The sequence below is a fragment of the Micrasema longulum genome, unplaced genomic scaffold (genome assembly GCF_059751315.1).
Source record: "Micrasema longulum isolate JH-2025_06_02 unplaced genomic scaffold, ASM5975131v1 h1tg000725l, whole genome shotgun sequence".
NCBI lineage: Eukaryota > Metazoa > Arthropoda > Insecta > Trichoptera > Brachycentridae > Micrasema > Micrasema longulum.
In genome coordinates, this window is record NW_028277921.1 from 1,489,475 (window position 1) to 1,508,553 (window position 19,079).

General features: G+C 32.5%; 1 protein-coding gene across 7 annotated transcripts in view; it reads left to right on the forward strand.

Annotated features, from left to right (window-relative positions):
* The window catches only part of LOC148279403 (uncharacterized), a 197,390-nt gene that overhangs the window by 123,994 nt on the left and 54,317 nt on the right, over positions 1-19,079 (forward strand). The window lies entirely within an intron of this gene.

The window sequence follows — 19,079 nt, forward strand, 5'->3', positions numbered from 1 at the left end:
CGTGCATAGTTAGATGCTAAATCCAGGTTAAGACGATTCTTAAAACATATTTTGGAATGCCATCATACAATGTTTTCATCTTACAACAACAACAACAACAAACCATCACGCCGTTTCCCCGTAGGGGTAGGCAGAGAGGATAGAACGCCATAACACTCTATCTTGGCATACAGACCTCGCTTCCTCTACATTCATACATCTTCTTATGCACGCACGCCGATTATTCCTATTTTTGACATGTCCATCTTCAAGTATTTGATGGACTTGATCGTGCCATGTCTTTCTCGGTCTTCCTCGTTTTCTGCATCCATCAACATTTGCATCGTAGATCCTTTTAGCCGTTCTTTCGCTGTCCATTCGCTCTACATGTCCAAACCAACGCAGCACCCCTTTCTTGATTCTGTCAATAATGCATCCCTCAGCCTTACACACTTCACGGATCTCGACATTTGTGCACCTATCATACATCGTTTTACCACACATTCGCCTGAGGGATCGCATTTCGACAGCATTCAACCTACTTTCATCATTATTTTTCCAATTCCATACTTCGCTCCCATACATTAGAGTTGGAACTAGAACTCCGTTGTGAACTGCTAGTTTAGTACTATACTTACTATATTCTCACTATTTTCTATACTATATTTTCATCTTACTATACTTATACTTTGTCCGCCTCGTATTCTTGCGATCAATGCACTTGCCTACCATTTAGTTAGTCACAGGATTCGATTCTCAACGTGCTTGACAAGACATATGCTATAAATGTGATACGAGATATGCTACGGCTGGTGGACCAATGCAGTTCCTTATGCACCATTAGATGAGGACAGATAAGTTATGAATATTAGTTTTATTCGATCGATAACAAACAATATTATATTATGTGGGAAAATCAAAAGATTTTATTGGAATAGATTGAAGGGTATCTCAACGGGAACATTAACCTTATAAGTGCCTATTTATAATCTCTTTGCAAAAATCATAATAAAAAGTCCATTTCGATTGAATTAATAAACTCAGTGTATTTACTTCTTATCGCCTGTATTCTTGCTCAATCCAATCAAGTACGTTTTAAGTACTTTACTTCTTTCTGCACATGGATGCCAAGGCTACCAGATCTCGGACAGCTTCTTCAAGTGGCTTTTCTCGATCGACAGCGAGCAATTTTAGGCAGTAGGTATTTCAATGGTTTTTTTATAAACATGTTTCATTTTCTAGTACGATTTTTCATCAATATTTGTTAACTAAATACACACTTCTTCATTACACATGTCAAAGTTGTAAACCAGTATTATCTACGTATTGATTCGTTCGGGGTCTAATTTTCCCGGAATATGCGTCGGTTATGTATGTAGGTTTGTATGAGGCCAAACGTGATCAATGTCCACCGTAATGCATTATTTATTATGTATCCATCTACTCGGCGTTTATATGTACATTCAAACTTCAAGTCCGTCCTGAACGTTCACTCAATTTCTCTCCGTGGCATTTTATTTATTCGATGAATTTTAAGCGAAAAGAAAGTTGCACCTGAGAATGTCAACTTATTTTTTAGCGAACCTTGCGATAATAACCACGTAGTGTATTTTTTAAAGATTAGTATTGCTCTTTTTTACGATTATTTTCGTTTTACTTTCTCGGAACGCTATCAATCACCCACCTGACGTTCGCGTTAGAGCGAGGTCCCTTCCACCATTTAGTGATATTATAAACAGTTACTACCGAACTGATATAACAATAAACCGTCTAAAGAAGAGGCGATCAATCAGAAGGAATGGAATGGAATGGAAAAACTTTCTTTTATTTTTATAAAAACTGTGAGCTGAGAGCTGTTTTGACATTAATAAAATAGCATACTCATTACCCACCTCTGCATATTGTGATATTGGCGAGACTGGAGAATAAATCTCAGGCGACAATATAGCGGCGGCGGCTATTATCCTAATAAGGACTAGACCTGTCCTGGCATACACCAGGCTTTGCTTTATTATGAAGGTATAATAACACGCACCTCAGCGTCATACCTTCCGATTCCACCCCCACTAAATGTGAATCTGTACATCGTGAAACTTCCAACAAGCGGCTCACCTTCACGCTACATCGGTGAACATTTGTGGAGAACTATTTACCCGTTTTCTGACTATCGAGATAATTAAAATCATTACAGAAAATATTCTCGTTCAAGTGTCCTTCGATTGAGCGTTATCATTACTGTTTTTTATTGAAAATAATGGCCACAAAATCAATCATCCGTATCTATATTTCTTAATTACTGGAATTTAATAGCTAAGTTGGCTTATTAAATTATTATTCGTGATTATCATTGCTGTATTGAATTTGAAATTTCAACTTCATAATGTTTTATAATCTTTTTTTACTTTCAATTTAATAGTTATAATAAGAAATGATTTGAGTTTCCATAAAACACCAATGCATATTTTGAGTTTACTCTTCAGAAAAGTAGAATTTCATTTGACTTTACGTGGTATTTGTATTTCTATCATTGCAACAACAAACAATTGTGTTAATGACCACAAATAACAAGTCAGTGGCATTGGTTTCTGATTGCAAAATTTCTCCGAACATTTATTGAAATCATGAATACATCGTTAGACACTTGAATTTTCTCCGGGGTGAATCGTGTCAAGGATTTATTTAAATGTACCTACCCAATTCCGTATTCACTCTAATCATTTTGATAAAATCTCGAAATTCAATAGAAAACATGCTAACCTAACTTGTGTCTAAATAATTTTGCGATTGCAAATCTCAATCGACTGGCGAAGTATTTTTTAAAATACGTTAGAGGGTACTGAATGCCTAATTTTAAGATCCGAGCCTTTATTGAGTGTCATTTGATACATACATACATATATTAAGGGCATATTATTTAACTGTGGTTTCATCATTTTTCTTTTAATTGAAAACCCAATTTTTACTAAAAATCTTACTTCACGTGACTTGAGGAAAACTTTAAGTAATACTATATATTATGTTATTGTGTGTGTAATTAAGAATTGTAACGTTTACTTTCTAGTTGCAATTACGGGGAATGGTAGATAGGTATCCTTGTATAAAAATCGTTCCTCAATTTTATTTTAATGTGCATGGCAACAAAATACTTCGTTATCGGAAAAATCGTAGCAAAGATTTATTCAATATCACCCTTCCCTCGCTCATACCTGTCTGCTTATTAAAGGGGCAATGTAGTGAATTCCAAAAACCCATAGTAAAATAACTATTATATTACTTTTCTGCCCTGCTGAGCCAAAAAGTCGTAACTGGAAAAAATCCGTTTCGCTTTTTTTTTCGTCATAAACATTTGATATTCTCACATATTTACGAAGCCAACAAGTTATCTTCGCAACTCAAATATGAGATATTCTCTTGAAAAAAAATTCTTATTTAAAAGATAATTAAGATTAGCAAAGCATAAAACAGGAATGTCTTGTAAAGTTTTCAATTTACCGGACACGACTCTTAGCCTTAGCGGGGCAGTATCACGCATTGTTAGAATAATGTAATTTTGACATTTATTTTTTATTTATTTATTATATTGAAAACATATTATACATAATTATATACAATATTCCCAAGGAGTTTTTAAAAAAAAAACTCATTTAGGGACACACAGATAATATTTTTTTTTGAGACGTTTTTAAATTTTAAACTATAATATTATTTAACAAAAGCAGAAAAATTAAAATTATGATATACTACAAATTAAAAAGGGTATGAAAAATACTTGAAAATAACAGAATAAACAGAATACTAGGCATGGAAATAAATTCAAAATAATGTTTACATTATGCAATCTGGGAAAGAAAATTGAAAAAGTTTAAAAATTACATGGATGTATATATACATACTGAACTAGTACAAAATAAAATCATTTTTTTTAATTAACAAAATATGCGCACACCCAATACAGGTTAATTTTTTTTATCAAAAACGTTGAAAAAATTGAAATTATGTATACAAGCCAAAAAAAGTATATAAAAAGAAAAAAACACAAATAACATTTAAATAGTATTAAAAATTACATATACAAGCAAAAACGGTGAAATATTAAGAGGTATATGTTCAAGATGCGCATTCTCTATAAACTAACATTATTTATTCAAAGTACTTCTGGAAAAAATAATTCTTCAATTCGCACGTCCTGTTTCTATATTTTGAAATAGGTACTTTAAATTTTTGTGGCAATTTATTAAATTCCTTGAAACCTATGTATTGTAAAGATCTAGTACCAAACTTCGTAGACTTCACAGATCCAATATATATATTGTTTTTTGATCGAGTACTGTACCGATGGATGTCTCCAATGAAAGCTGGCTTTATGTTACTGTGCATTGAGTCGAGAGTAGTATTAATGATAGTGTCAGTCATTATTTCATTAATATACTGTATTATTTTGAAACCGCGTTAAAAGAGATTCCGTTATAATTTATTGTTTTGAACGTAATTATATGAGTACTTTACAGTTTAAAAGCACACCGAATCCTGTCACTTGGATATGTCTCACATCTCCGTGTGGTCCCATTAATTCTTTCAACTTAAATAAAAATAATTGAGTTTAAGAAGAAGCTACCTATTCGGTAGATCGGTCGATAGACAGAATAGTGCTTACACTACACAGTAGGTAATCGCGGGGTGAGCGGACTGCGGTGGCGGTGTAATCGCTTCTGAAAATTAATGCTAACACTTATTACTATAATGATACGAAATACACCAAGTTCAGTCAACTTTACCTGAGCGTTGAGTCGCGCTGTTTTGCTTTACTGAAATTGCAACATTCCACGTTCAAGCTTAGGTTAGGTTAGTAAGTGAATGTACCTATAAGCTAACGTAGTCGTCCTTTTCAGGAAGTATTAAATTTACTTGCTTGGGTACAATCTTAAATCAAATTCAAACATCAATAAATAATCATTTTAGTCGCCATGGTTCCTTTTCCGCACCAAATGGTCCATAGGACACTGCATTGGCACATCAACCGCAGCGTGTCTAAATCATTTTTGCTAGATAAAGACAATATGGCCAGTCTTGCGCTTTGGGTGCCTGTACAGAAATATTGACGGGCAAAAACACCTGAATTTAACACAAGACGTCTTGCATGGTAGGCAAACGCGCTACCCATTTGACCACGCGGCCCTTTGTTGAAAAATTGTTTTAAATTTCTGACAAAAAGAGTTTGTTTTCAATAATTTGTTTCAAAAAAATATTAGCGTTCTTATGATTTGTCCAAATATTTCAATATTTGGGGGCTATTTTCAACGAGTTATAAATAATAATAATAACTCATGATTGGATAATAGGAATCGAGTTGTGGTAGAGTGGGGTTCGAACTTTGGACCTCTGATCTGTGAGTCCGCGTACTAGCCGCAAGACCACTACCCGGTTCATTTATTTTAAGGAAATATGCCAAAGTTTACTTCTATTAAAACCACGTTTGATATTATGATAGGTGTGCGTGAATTGATTTGAGGTTAAATGAGAAAGATGGATTACAATTGAAGTTATTTATTGAGTAGATACACACGAGTTACATCCTTACATTTTTGTCCAGAAGGAATTTACAATAGCGTACACTGGACGGAGAGCTGTGGTAATTGGCACGAAATGTCAAGACGAAATGGACTTAGTTCTTCCAGTGCACGACGTTTAATTTCTTGTCCGATCTGACGTTGCAGCGGATTACGCGTTGCAGATCAAAGCGGGGTTCGGCTCTGCCAACCACACGGCTTTAGGTGTTGCTCTCCACAATATTTTTAATTAAAAAGGTACCAGTAGCAATATAAAAAAATAAACATTTTTATTAAGATTCTTTTTTAGACAGTTTTTCAAAGGAGTACCGAATTAAATTCGGATAATTGAAAAAAAACATCTCAATAAAAACAGCATTACGAACAACCTTTATGCGACGATGATATTATATTAGTTTATATAATTCTTTTACATCTCGGAAGCAGGTGAACTTTAATCATAATTGTAAATTTTACGAGCTATTAAAATACTTCCATTACCAGTGATATAACGCTTTTCGCAATTATATTTATGTTTAACTTCTCTTACTTCATTGACTGATTCTACTTGCTGGTAAATATTATTGTAGTTCTTTTCTCCGCCATTAAAATGCTTTTATTGTGCACTTGTTAATAGCATGTACACGTTGTAAATGCATTGGGAAGTTTGTTTTAAAATGAAAGCTCTGGTCATTAATCTATATATAACCGCTGTAGAGAATACTCCAATACATGTCATTGTTTTTCCATTCTGTTCCGCTATTAGGAGGGTTTATATCATGTTCTGTAGCGCGGACTACACCAATGTCTAATGTCATTGTTCTATGTTTATTGCTCGCCTTGCGGTAGAAGTAGAAACGGAAAATTCTCTAGAGAAACTTAACGACTAATTTCATTGTAAACCGCGTCGCCGTAAGTCGTAATGGAACAGCCATTTTGATTTTATCTACAGTTAAAACTCTGTGTTTAAAACCAACTTTGCGTCGACACGTTTTGTTAAATTATTAATTTCTTTTAAACTTTCGCTGTTTTTAATGAATACCATCGCAAGTTATTGTTTTTCATTATTTTCTGACGTATAATTTAACGCACTAGCTATTGAAATTGTTAACAATAGAATTGAACCGCTGTTAAATTTACAATGTTTACACACATTTAACACTGTGACTAAACACATTTCCAGAGACGCGTTTTACAAACTGCACATTCAATAGTAGTTTGTTCTTAATCATTTTGATTCTAAAATAAAAGAATCTGACAATAATTGAAAATGAAGAAATGGGATGATTTTTTAGAAGGTATTTAAAATTTGATCGGGTTGTGGTCCTGTGGCTAGTGTCTCGGACTCACGGACCAAAGGTCTGTGGTTCGAATCCCACTCTACCCCAACTTGATTCCATTTTCTAATAGTGAGTTATTTACAACTCGTTGAAAATGGCCCTCAAAATTAAATATTTGGGTAAATCATAAGAACGCAAATATTTCTTTTTCTATTAAAAAAAAAAAAAAAAATCTTTTCTTTCTCAAAAAAAATGCATCAATTTTACATCAAGTTCATAATACAATTCATTGCAATGAATAATATTTACCTTTTCCTAGATACCACTTCTTAATGTGGTTTTGAATACTGTAAACGACATAATGGCATAAAAAAAATATTTTTTATATTTTCGTTTTTAATCTCTATTTCGGGGTTTGTGAGCTACCTACACCGTTTTAGACTTTTCGAGATCATCAGTTGTCCGTGGGATAATGAAACCTCATGAAAGCGCAATGCAGAAGCATCGATGAGGATCCAAGGCACATTCATTCTGAAATAAGCCGCAATACTTATCGCATGGTTAGAACAGTACAGGTAAAAATGACAATAAATGATAATAAGACACAAAATGTCCTGATCTCTTCAAGTGAAACGGAAGGCCTTCTGATCTCTATCCATAGTCCGGCTTCTGTTGAAATCATTTTCTGTGGTTTTCTATTCATTTAGCAAATGCGGATAAGTTTCCATAAATATCCACCGCCGAAATTCCATCCCTTTTCCATCACTACTTGGACAAAGATATTTGGAAAACAAAATTAACTTGGGAAATCTAAACATAACATATTATACTATAAGCGAGGTCAATAATACTGCAACTCCAATATTGTAAAAAACCTCTATTTTGAAAAAGGAAGTAACCGTGAATAAATTAATCGATAAATTCTTTAGAAAATTGAGTGTAAACTAGAGATGCCACGAATATTCGGCTACTATTATTTGGTATTCGGCTTATTCGGCTACTTTTTTAATATTCCAATACCAAATCATGAAAAAATGCACATATTACTCAATAATGTATCTATTTTAATTACAAATTATTAGTTTAATACTCAAAATCTATTAGTGGTAAGTTGTGATGAATAAAAACTTTTTTTTGTTGGTAGCAAACGATTACGCTTTTTCTCTAGAGATCTTGTTGTTACACGGCGAACACATAGCTAGACATTCACTACAAATCTCATAATATTCCCAAATAGGCGATTTTTTATTAAATGGTGCCATTATGTACAATGAACAAATAATTACTAATTATAATTATAATTATTACTAACAAGGACTATTAGTAGCACAATGTGATGTAATAATGAACAAATTACGCGTGTCGCGACATGGTATATTCACAAATGACACAAATACCTCTCCAGCAGGCTTCTTCTGCCACAATTTCGTTTCGTAAGTTCGTTCGTTCGTCACATATCCATCTCACTCTAACGCAATTAAAATCGTATTTCACACTCGTTCGCTCTCATGCGATACGAATGAATTGACGAAACGAATTAGTTACAGAATCCTTTCATTCTGTCACTGTCGCGCGCGAAATGCGCACATCTTTTGTCGAAGATTCGGCGCTTCGGCCGAGAGCGAGCATCGGCGGTATTTGGCCAAATCGCTATTCGCGGCATCTCTAGTGTAAACATATTTTGTTTGCTTGCGTCGATTCCTGTTATCATCATGTATCATGTATGATTTTGTATTATAATCTATCATATTCCGGCTCTCAATGTCTCTATTACGGGCCAGGTATACATATTTATAACACCGTTCAAATCAGATTTGTTTCGCGAAGTACTACACTAGCTCGCGGTTCATGGCTGACCGGTATTTCTGTTATCTCCAACATGGCTCTGTTCAGTGACTGGTCCATACACCATGGAATACGAAGTTCCCATGATGTTGACCATTATTAAACTCCTTCTCGTGCATTAAAATTTGAAACGCCTCTCAATGCTTATTATTTTCACTATCGAAATACCTGCTGGTGTATCCGAATGAGCTTAAGTGCCGACGGCACATAATAGAGATCCATTTATCTCAAGTTGCAGACCAAATTTCGGCTCTTAATTGCCTTTTGTTAGACTCAGAATGCAACTTGACAAGTCGTTGGGAAAATATGAGATTTAGAGAGTTGAGACTTATATGATTCTTGTCTCCGTCGATAGCCAATACGATTAGATACGAAAATATATATATTTAGTACTATCTAGTAAGTAAAGCAGGGGTCGGAACGTCCAGAATCCACGATTCTATATTACCACAACCCGACTCCAATAAAGTGCGTATGAAAGTTCACAAGTTAAACTTATTTGAATGGTGATAATTTATTTTTCAATTTACTCCTTCTAATTTTTAAGTATAACATATGGTGAAAATTAAACGCTTTAAGGGACAAATACATGTTGCATATATATATACGTATGACTAGATATTGGCAACATATTAATTCAAATATGTTTAATGGGCTTTTTTAAATTTTATTATTATTATTACTAAAGTATTATTAAAGTAATTAAAAGGTGAGAATTAAAGAATAAAACTCTGCGCCCTCTCCATAGCTCCATATAGGGTCGCCCATGACATAGTTTTCACCCAGTCGATCGACCGAGCTGCAGCTCTGCCTCTGCTTTTCATCCTGGCACGCTACCCGTAATTATTATATTCTCCAGATTTTCTGGGTCCCGTTTGGCTATGTGTCCGAAGAACTGCAGAGTACGTTGGTACTCTTCCCAGCCATTCCATTGACAATGCGATCTACCCTTCACGACCCTGCTCTCCTTCCACAGCTCCATATAAGGTCGCCCGTGGCATAGTATTCACCTGGTCGATCGACCGAGGTGCAGCTCTGCCTCTGCTTTTCGTCCTGGCACGCTGCTCGTGATTATTATACTCTCCAGATTTTCTGGATCACCTCTGGCTATGTGTCCAAAGTATTGTAAGAACGTGAAATTTTGCGTTGAGTTCCTCCAGTATGGAGACATTTGTTCTTCTGGCTGTCCATGGTATTCTCATCATTCGATGCCAACACCACATCTCGAAGGCATTTATTCTCTCCTGCTTACGTGTTTTTATTGTCCATGTTTCTGCGCCACATAATAATTTTAGAAACACAAACGTTCGCACTATGTTACTCGGTGTTTTATTCAAGTATACAATAGTTTATTGCAATAACTTCTGCATTTTTAACTTAAAAATGGCAAAAAGTAGACTCCCGTGTTTTATCCTCTGGAGCAGATCTAAGTATTGATTTTTCTGCCCTCTTAGGCAAAAAATTTAGATCTAGTTTAGATTAGATTATTAAGAATTAACATTCGTATTTCACGATGATTTATAATCTAAAGTGATACAGTTTGATTTAAATTTACGTACCACGTATAGACATCGGTTGATGCATAATTAAATAATAATATCTTTCTCTGTGTATTTCCGCATGAGAATTATTTCAGTCACGATGGGTGACTATCTTCCATAAACCACGTTTCGGTACTTTGATCGCCGAATTACCCCTCTATCCCCTCGCGTTATGTAATAATGGTCATCGAAGACCGCAACAAAAAACTGCTTGCCACAAATCCTCGTCAATTAACGACAAACTGGCAGTTATGCAGCACTATAACTATGAAGTCAACTGTCGGTTAAAGTTAACTTTGAATCAAACGAGTGGGCCAGAGAGGAATTATTAATTTATTATTTGTAACTTCGCTCTTACGAATTAGAGCTATTCTTGTTCCTAGGCTTGGATAAATTGGATTCAAATCAATTTTAGTCTTGAAATTCAAATATTATAATGTACTTTTCGGGGAATTTTTGTTACTTTATAAAACAAAAATACAAAAAAGCACGTCGTTAAATTACAAACGTTCATAAATATTACATTTTGAGGATTCTCTGTCACATTATTTTACGTAAAATAACGTATTTTGCCCCCCCCATTAGAGCTTACATGTCAAAACCGCACTACAGCAGCACTGCGCAGCGTTGCACTCCATACGAAATTTTGTCCCACAGCGCCGCTGTAGTACGATTTGACTTTTAGGGCAAATTGCAACGTTAATACGAGTAGTTGGAAAATTTCAAAGTATCAAATAGTTGTTGCGTTTTCGTAAAAATTGGCAAATTTGATTATTTTGTCTTACTCTTTTCATGTAACTCATTTTGACAAAAACTCGATAAATATTAACAATCAACTTTTTAATTTATTTTTTTATGCCACTGCCCTATGAACTTTTATTTGATTCCTTGAAAAGTGTAGTAGTGGATTTCGAGAACTAATATAAAAGGATAATTTATCGTTACGTTGGTAGGTATTATGTTATTTTAGCTGTTTTAAAATTGTCGGGCATAGCTATTTTATGTATTAATAATTTATTTATTTAAATACGAGTTTTTCTGGTAAGCTCGACACAAAGCGTTACTTTAAAACGTAATATTATATTGCTATTTTTACTGTCCTTGTACTGCCACATAAAACTGATAACCATACCCTCGTGTAACAATCGAACGAGATACGCAGTATTTGGTTGACCTATGCAGTACCTTATGCATCGTCGGGTGTGGATAAGGGTATCGGTTGCTCAAGTGGTTGGTGAGATTGAGTGGTTTGTGGCTGGATAAACCGCCAGTAAATGAAGGTTCACCTATCCTACCCATCCTGTGATCTCTGAACTTTTCATTTTTGTTTATTCTCCGCGTCTCTATGGCCATGGGTAGCTACGGTTGCTATGAAAACAATTTTCCATATCTTTAGCAACCAACATCAACAATCACATTTTTTTTCTTGATAATTTGTATTGTCAACTACCTCATGTTCATAATTTTATCTGCCTGCATCTGCTCGTCCTTTAATCATCTGCCCGCATCTGAACACCTTTACATTTTCTGACCGCCGCGCCACCACATTCATCTTTATATTTCCCGAATAAAGTGAAGGTGTTGTATTCACCGAAAAGGGGCAACACTACCCAGAAGCCCGGACTTGGAGATAGCATCCGGATTCCTGTTCTTTTCCGCATCTGCCACATCGCGCAAACGCATCTTTTCTCACCCCGAAAATATTAACACAGATCAACGATTCAGTCAAATAATACCCACGCAAAATTATAATCACAACACCAGGTATGATGAGGATGAATTTAAGTAGGTAGTAATTATCATTGATTTTTACCTAAAACCACATGTTTTCTTTTTTTTTTAATCAAGCCCTGATTCTTGTCTACTTAATCTAAAATCTAATCAAGTACAAATCGTTTATCATATTTTTAAACACAGAAACAAAGAATTCTGACAATTGTTTCGCCTTGTTGGGACATTTTTAAATGAATGTGAATTGAAGGTCAAAAAAAGAATATCAAAAAAAATAAAAATTTCAGGTACGCATAATGCAAGCATATACATGAAGTGAAATAATATTATTAATTAAAAATATTTAATAGTGGTGAAGATATTCGGTTCATTTGTTAATTTATTTTAAAAAATTAAATAAACAGATTCAAGTAGACTGAAATCAGTGTTAGTTTTTATATTAATTTTAAAATGTGGATTTCTACAAAATAAACACTAAGTCAATAAATAAATGCGTTCTCTTTAGAAAATATGCCTTAAAAAATGTTTATATGTATTCGTAGATACTATTAAGAAAATAATAAAAAAACAGAATAATTGAACCAAAGAATGTTCAAATGGGCTGCAAAATTACGTAAAAATCATTTTGACCATTAGAAATAAATGCAAGAATAAACGATTCAAAGCAAATATTTCTTATTGAATAGTTAGTTGATTCGGTTACAAAAGTATACTCGGAAACTATTTAGCCCAGTTCATATTTACCGCCTTGAGTTTATTGGCCTTGTGACAGTCCAAAATGACGTCACAACAGCTGTCAACTGCTTTCATTGTCTAGCCTCTAGCCTCGGCCGGTAGTAAGAAAAAGTGGCGATGACAATTCAACGTGAAAATTGTATTTTCTATTTATTGATTAAATCTTGGTCACCATTTTCAGAAGCGTTTTTGCCAAAAAAACTCATATCCTACGTTTTGACGTATTTTTTTCATTTCGAGATCTACAGATTGAAGATCCGAGGTCAGGCCCCCACGACGTTGACGACCACTTGGTGAATGCATCTCTATCCTGAGCAGTACGAAACAGCACCTTCATAGTTCTAATCCTGGTCCACTTCTCGGATGTTTCGAAGCCAGGAAAGCTGTTTTCTTCCGACTTCTCTACATTCCTTGATCTTTTTCTTCGTGCAACGTCGCTAAAAATCCTAGTCTCCTTCCCCGTAGTTAGGGCCTCTCTCTAGGGGGGTAATAATGAATCTAGAGGTTGGCAATAATGCTCGCCACCGCGGTCTCTGGACACGCCCTCCCCCAGTCTACGATATTTGGGTTGATAATGAATCTACTGATTTATTTTCCTGAATTTGTTTATTAGATTTTTACTTAATGCAGGTTGGCAACGCTGCGCTGCCTTCGTGACAAGCTGAAGTATGACATATTTATTACCTCTCAACACATGGCCAATCCAATATATGGAGAATCTTAATATTCGATTTATAAAAGAAACTTTACAGTAATAACAATAATTTGAAATCAATAAAAGTAACCCACGTATTAAGTAGGTACTATAAAGTATGAGCCAGCTCGCATGAAGACACAATAAATGTAATAAGAACCGATCAATGGCTGACCGCGATTGACAGTTCGTCCATTTGTCCCTCGCGCACGTTATTGTTCCATTTCTTCACTTATTTCCAGTGCAAAAAGAAAGTATTTCCTTTGTTGTGATTTGAATTCTAAGATATTGGCACAGAATTCCAGTTCCTAGTTCCACCTGATCTGATTTGGTCTCATATTAGCATATCGTTACTGTCTCCAAAAGTTACAACAGAGCACATTTATACTACTCAACCATTCGTCGTTCCTAATACTACGTGCATTCTAACAGATTTCTATATTTGAATTGTTTCCTGCATATAAACGAGGACAAAATACAATATATTTATCGAATGATATTATCGCAAAACAATACTTTAAGCAGCTTCTTTGGGAAATGTGGTTCAAACAATACAATGAATAGTGAATTTTCACGGCATGTAAAGTGATAACCTGTACTAGCCAATTGATTTTTTTATATTAATCCCAATGTACGTTTATATTATTTATTTTTATATTCGATCCGTGGTTCCCTCGATAGCGTCGCAAAATCACGGATCAGAGCTCCTTCAATCAATTTTACTTCTCTTAAATTGTTTACTTCAGTAAATGTTACACGGTGTGGAAAGCGGCCACTTAAACCAGCCAGTGACAGGTCATAAGCCATATAAATGCTTAGGTTTCCATATTTTCTTTTTTTTTAATATTTCCTATCTCTGTTGTTATTTGTCAAATACTTTTAAATTAAAATGTTCAAGTTAGTAAAATACATACCGCAAATACGATTTAGTTAAAAAAATCATACTATTACATTGTTTTAGCTTTAAAGAAGCTAGAAGCTACTTGTGTAGCTTTGAAACTGGTCATAAACAAAATAAATAATAATTTATCGTTAAAAACAGAACTGTTTTGTTTTCATTATTATAATGAATCACCACAAAACGAGTGCTTCAAATATAAATTTGTTAAAAAAAATAATCCTTTTTTTTACATAATATTACCACCCAACGCCAACGACGCGACACTGTTACATTATTATTTATCTAGTTTTTTTTTCTTCATAAATTAAAATACGTACGATTCTAAATCTTCATTTTTCTTTTATTACAAAAGTGTTGAAACCGTTTTTTTTTAAATAATTTTATTTATATAAGTTTTTACGTGCATCATAAATATATAATAGCTTCATACAATTTTTCATTTTTTGCCGTAAACTGTCGTTTACTTTTAAATAAAAAAACGTATTGGTTTGTTAATATAAAACTGCAATCACTCAACAGCTATTCCTATTTATTTTCCCGTCAGAACGCCGTTGCATCACATTTAGTTCTCCGTTTCTCGAATCGAAGTCAAACATTACATCACAATATATCCCAGTGGAAACGACGCGACATGTCCTACATAAAGTATGTTTGAACACGTTGGCCGATGATATATTATATGAAATGTGTGACACAAATAACATAGATCTTAGTATTTTCCATAGATCGGTACTACGAGTAGTTTGTACCAGTAGTTGGTCGCTTACAAAGTGGAATGTAAAAGAAACTTACCATAGTAGAACTTTAATCCATAATAAACGAAGCAAGTTCTCCCCTAAAGCTACTGAGCAATTAATATCAACGCTGCTACAATATTATTTATACATTATAAGCAAGTGGATACATTGTAACATCACAACTAAAAACTTTCTATAATTACGTTTTTTTTTCCATTTTTTTGTTAATAACAATATTTTCTTAACTCGATTAGTGTTGTTTATTGACAATTCTTGATGGAAATCCTCTTAATTTTTCAACTTGTGCGAAAATATTCAAAGTAATTATATTTTCCTCGTTATTCATTTCTTTTTGCAATAGTGTTCATCTCATCTCAAAAGGGTCAGCTAATGTATTTTCAATAATATAACCAGTATGTTTTCAAACAAGGATAATATAAAAATTACCTATCCTAACTTCCGTACCATATTTTTTTTAAAGATGCGTATTGAGTTTTTTCTTATACTGCATATCATATTAAAACAAACTTCTCTCAAAGCAAAATCTTTTTTGGGAGTTGCGTATATTTTGCCGTGCTTACTATTTTTAGACTGCAAAAGGTATGTGTCTTCTAGCTGCTCTAATTTTTGTTTTAAAAATTAACAGATAGTCGATTGTGGCCTTATTTATAAATTTCTCCGCATTTGCAATGAAGAGAAAACCCCAGAAAACATTTGCCCTGACATATGACTAAAAATTGTGAACTATAAGCTGTTTCTTAGTCACATATGACCTGAGAAAGAAAACCTGTAACCCCAAACGTATTTTATTTTAATTTTATTAGATATTAATTCAAACGTACAAAAAAAAAATTAAGTCGGTACTGAAAATTTTTTTTTACCTTCAACTTCGAATTTGATTTTTATTATTGATAATCCACAAATTAGTCAAAATAGCATGTATCTACGTATGTTTTCTTAAATTCCATCAAATTGTGTTTTATTAGTAAACTTTCAATAACCAAATTATGCTTATAAACCTAGGTTATCATTTTTTTGTTTAGTTTAAACTATTTGAAGAAATGCCAGAAAGCATAAAAAATGAAATTAATGTAAATATATTTAAAATTAAACCTAAAAAGTATAGATGTGAAAAATATTAGGTAGTAAATAGTGTAAATAGTGAATATAATTAATGAAAATGTACATATGAAACAGTTAATATTATAAATTAGGATACTAAGTGTATAATAAAGATAAATAATGTTAGAATAAGTATAGATGTAAATATTGTGTTGTAAATATATATTAGACTATGTAATACATAGAACTAAATAAATAAATAATAAAAAAATACAATACCATTGTTTAGTTTAAATGCAATATTTTTAACACTAGGGAATAAAATTAAAATTTCACCTCAAACTCGATTAATGCCCAATACAAGTTTTCATTTTTAACCATCGTTACTAAAGATTTTTAGTCATTTCGCTTTTTTAAATTTCTTGATCTACATACGTGTTTTTTTGTACGGAAAATATTTCCGAAGGAAACAAATAGATATGTACATTCTGTATTGATTTTACATTGTCTTTAACGTTTTAATAATTGTTTTCTAGATGTTGAATCAATTGATTTAATTGAAATTCTCGTATTACATACTAACTAAGTACACCAAGTAACTAGTTTTTTTATGGTGATATTGTAGAACTTGTTATGGTGTCCGACGCGGGCGGCGCGCGTCATCAGGGCGCGTGAAGAAAGCAATGCCGTAACGCGACCCATCACAATCCCCATACATACCCATACTATATATAGTAGATGTAATATTATTACGTATATGCCTGACTTATCCTTCTTTGGAATCAGGACTCAGCGAGGACCACGACCAACGGTCGGGAGAAACGATGCGTCACAGGTATAGTGGAAATTCTAACAATTAGGGGAAAAAAAATATTTGTTAATATTAAAAAATCACTTAAAAATTTAAATGCTTGAATAGTATAATATTGATTTGTTATGATTTAAATGTATTTATTTATTTATTGTTATATTATAAACATGAAATTATACATTTATACAAAGTTGTTTTGACAATCTAACTAAAGGTTATTTTCCTCGTTCTAAAAGCAAGTAAAAAAAAAGAAAAAACAGTTATCAATACATAGAAGAAAAAAAAATATATTAGACACAGTGAAAACGTAGTAGGACACAGAGTAAAATAAAAAACATTAAATAAAAAACGTAAACAATATACATTGTAAAAACAAAATACATACTCGTAGTAAGGAACATAGTAATTGACATACTAAAAAAAATATGTGTGTATAGCAAAAAACATATAAAATTACCTTGTAAAAAGAAAAAACATAGTAATTTTTTTTTTAATATGTGTATATGTAGTAAAAAATGTGTATATAAATAATTTATCACTTTTTAAAAAAAAAATATGAACCAACTAGTTTCGGCCGCACACAAACTAAGATTGTAGTTGATTCCGAAGAAAGCAATGTGTTTCCGAAACTATTTGGTTTATATTTTTTTTTGAAAAAGGGGTGCATACAAGACAAAGTGAGTTTATTTCAATCTATCGATTTATAATTTTGAATGTCCTTAAACAATAAAAAATAATTACTGAACGTTTCATAAAACAAATCTTACCCATATTTCTAGGCCAAAGAATTGTTCCTATACTACTGTTGCAAGTATTAAAAATAATATGTATGTACATAGGTTTATAATAGTTTGCAAATTCTGAATTGTCATAGACCTGAAAACGTTACCCTCATTTTTTTAAGAAATAAATAAAATGTTTTACAATTTGAAGTAAGATAATATTGCTTTTTTTGTCGAATGTAAATTATTCGAAATCAAAACTAAAATATTCGAAAAAATAGTCTCGAGTTTTTTCCTGATAATGACCAAAACTTAACTTCACTTTTAAAAAAAAATATATTTGTGACTAAATATGTAACATTTTTGTACTTTTTTATGTTAAAATAACGAGAAAACTTAAATTTATAGTGGATATTTTTAATTTTCATAAATTTAGTTAATGAATATTTTAAGTGCAAAATAAATACTTAAACTTGAAATATTTCAAATATTCAAAAGTGAGCATTTTTGGAAAATTGGTATCCATCAGTATTTTTATTTTTAATCTTTCTGAAATAAAAATAAGGGAAAAAAAAAAAAACTTTTAATTTGCATAAATACACCTGCATTATTCTTTTTTTATTCATTTATGATGTTTAAAAAATAAATTAGCTCCAATTTGGACATTAAGGAGTTTCACACGAAATTAATAAATACCTAAAATAATTTCTATTTATATTTGGTACAAAAAAAACATTTAATACGTATGCAGGTTCCTACTTTAGACACTAATAGCTCGCCGTGTGAAATTCAGATTACGGGACGCCTACCTGTATCTTCTGAGAAACCCTTCATTATTGCACATTACATAACAATATGTTCTCAGAATGATGATGACCTCACATTAATTGAATATCAAGATGATGTATTGATACAAGGGGCAACTATCATTCTTGATAAATTTGGATATATATAAGCAAATAAACAAAATTATAGCATGATTAATTTTGCATTGTGTGCAGGTATATCAAATAAATGAAATTCATTTCTTTAAACATGTTTATTAAGAACTTAAATTTTATTTTACTCTCATCCAAATGCACACGCCCTCTTATATCCATATTATGTTCAAGTACATATTTAAAAAATGTATCACAATTTAATGGGTATGATTATTATTTTAAAACTTCACTTGGTTGTCTTTAAACCTTGTCCATAATATGTAAATTATCATTGTTGACTATGTAAAATAATCAAATACATATTTATTTTATAAATTACATTGGCAAAACAACTACGTACCGGGATAAATATTTTTACGCTTTGTATGCAACACATAAAAGTTATTAATTTTCTGCTTTATCTGCAGCATTAGTCACAAACGTTAAATAAATAGTGATTCTAAAAGGAGTATTTATTTAACTTTGATGACTTCATTTGGTTATAATGTCTTATCTCAGATTTGATAAACAATAACTTGAACATAAAACACTTAAGCAATTTTTCCCTTAAAGTA